The 2,505-nt window shown below is 39.8% G+C and overlaps 1 non-coding gene across 1 annotated transcript; it reads right to left on the minus strand.

Moving 5' to 3' along the window:
- Nucleotides 1-981: 981 nt before the first annotated feature.
- On the minus strand, nucleotides 982-1,089 carry LOC130977267 (small nucleolar RNA R71). The gene has a single exon (XR_009084967.1). It is a non-coding gene; the product is annotated as a small nucleolar RNA R71 (small nucleolar RNA).
- Between the last annotated feature and the right edge of the window lie 1,416 nt (nucleotides 1,090-2,505).

Below are 2,505 nucleotides of genomic sequence, written 5' to 3' on the forward strand. Positions count from 1 at the left end.
TAATTTTTAAAATCAAATCTTTTTAAAATTGTTTTCAAATCATATTTTCTCAATCACATTTTTTAAAACCAATAATATCTTCTTAACCACATCTTTTTCAAAATAGTTTTTCAATCAAATCTTTTTGATTTCTGATTTCCGAATCTTTTTCAAAAATCACTTGATCTCTTTCTCACTCTTATTTTCGAAAATTAATTAGTGTTTTTCAAAATGTTTTCAAATCCTTTTAATTAATTTTCGAAAATCACCTTCCCTCCTCTCACATCCTTCTATTCATGGACTAACACTATTCCTTAATGCAAAATTTGAACTCATTCTTCTCTGATAAGTTCAAATTTTCTACTTCTGTCTTCTACTCTTCTTTTCCTCTGACACCTCAAGGAATCTCTATACTATGACATAGAGGATTCCACATTTTCTTGTTCTCTTCTCTTTCATATGAGCAGGAGCAAAGACAAAGGCATTCTTGTTGAAGCTGACCCTGAACCTGAAAGGACCTTGAAGCGAAAGCTAAGAGAAGCTAAGGCACAACTCTCTGTTGAGGACCTGACCGAATTCTTCAAAGAAGAAGAAGCCATGGCAGCCGAAAACAACAACAATGCCAACAATGCAAGGAAGGTGCTGGGTGACTTTACTGCACCTACTCCCGACTTCTATGGGAGAAGCATCTCTATCCCTGCCATTGGAGTAAACAACTTTGAGCTTAAGCCTCAATTAGTTTCTCTAATGCAACAGAATTGCAAGTTCCATGGACTTCCATTGGAAGATCCTCATCAGTTCTTAGCTGAATTCTTGCAAATCTGTGACACTGTCAAGACTAATGGGGTAGACCCTGAAGTCTATAGACTTATGCTATTCCCTTTTGCTGTAAGAGACAGAGCTAGAACATGGTTGGACTCACAACCTAAAGAAAGCCTGGACTCATGGGAAAAACTAGTCAATGCCTTCTTGGCAAAGTTCTTTCCACCTCAAAAATTGAGTAAGCTTAGAGTGGAAGTCCAAACCTTCAGACAAAAGGATGGAGAATCCCTCTATGAAGCTTGGGAAAGATACAAACAATTAATCAGAAAATGTCCTTCTGACATGCTTTCTGAATGGAGCATCATAGGTATTTTCTATGATGGTCTATCTGAACTATCCAAGATGTCTTTGGATAGCTCTGCTGGAGGATCTCTTCATCTGAAGAAGACGCCTACAGAAGCTCAAGAGCTCATTGAAATGGTTGCAAATAACCAATTCATGTACACTTCTGAAAGAAATCCTGTGAACAATGGGACAAGTCAGAAGAAAGGAGTTCTTGAGATTGACACTCTGAATGCCATTCTGGCTCAGAACAAGATATTGACTCAACAAGTCAATTTAATTTCTCAAAGTCTGTCTGGAATGCAAAATGCACCAAGCAGTACTAAGGATGCTTCATCTGAGGAAGAAGCTTATGATCCTGAGAACCCTTCAATGGAAGAGGTGAATTACCTAGGAGAACCCTATGGAAACACCTATAATTCTTCATGGAGAAATCACCCAAATCTCTCATGGAAGAATCAAGAGAGACCTCAACAAGGTTTCAACAACAATAATGGTGGAAGAAACAGGTTTAGCAATAGCAAGCCTTTTCCATCATCTTCTCAGCAACAGACAGAGAATTCTAAGCAGAACCCCTCTGACTTAGCAACCATGGTCTCTGATCTAATCAAAACCACTCAAAGTTTCATGACTGAAACAAGGTCCTCCATTAGAAATTTGGAGGCACAAGTGGGACAGCTGAGCAAGAAAGTTACTGAACTCCCTCCAAGTACTCTTCCAAGCAATACAGAAGAAAATCCAAAAGGAGAGTGCAAGGCCATCAACATGGCCGAATTTGGAGAGGAAGGAGAGGAAGTGAACGCCACTGAGGAAGACCTCAATGGGCGTGCACTGACCTCCAATGAGTTCCCTAATGAGGAACCATGGGAATCTGAGGCTCAAAATGAGACCATAGAGATTCCATTGGACTTACTTCTGCCTTTCATGAGCTCTGATGAGTATTCTTCCTCTGAAGAGGATGAGTATGTCACTGAAGAGCAAATTGCTAAATACCTTGGAGCAATCATGAAGCTAAACGACAAGTTATTTGGAAATGAGACTTGGGAGAATGAACCTCCTTTGCTCACCAAAGAACTGGATGACTTGTCTAGGCAGAAATTACCTCAAAAGAGACAAGATCCTGGGAAGTTTTCTATACCTTGTACCATAGGAACCATGACCTTCAAGAAGGCTCTGTGTGACTTAGGGTCAAGTGTAAACCTCATGTCTCTCTCTGTAATGGAGAAGCTAGGGATCTTTGAGGTACAAGCTGCAAGAATCTCACTAGAGATGGCAGACAATTCAAAGAAACAAGCTTATAGACTTGTAGAGGATGTTTTGGTTAAGATTGAAGACCATTACATCCCTGCTGATTTCATAGTCCTAGAGACTGGGAAGTGCATGGATGAAAATATCATCCTTGGCAGACCCTTCCTAGCCACA

This window comes from Arachis stenosperma, chromosome 4 (assembly GCF_014773155.1).
Source record: "Arachis stenosperma cultivar V10309 chromosome 4, arast.V10309.gnm1.PFL2, whole genome shotgun sequence".
Taxonomy (NCBI): Eukaryota; Viridiplantae; Streptophyta; class Magnoliopsida; order Fabales; family Fabaceae; genus Arachis; species Arachis stenosperma.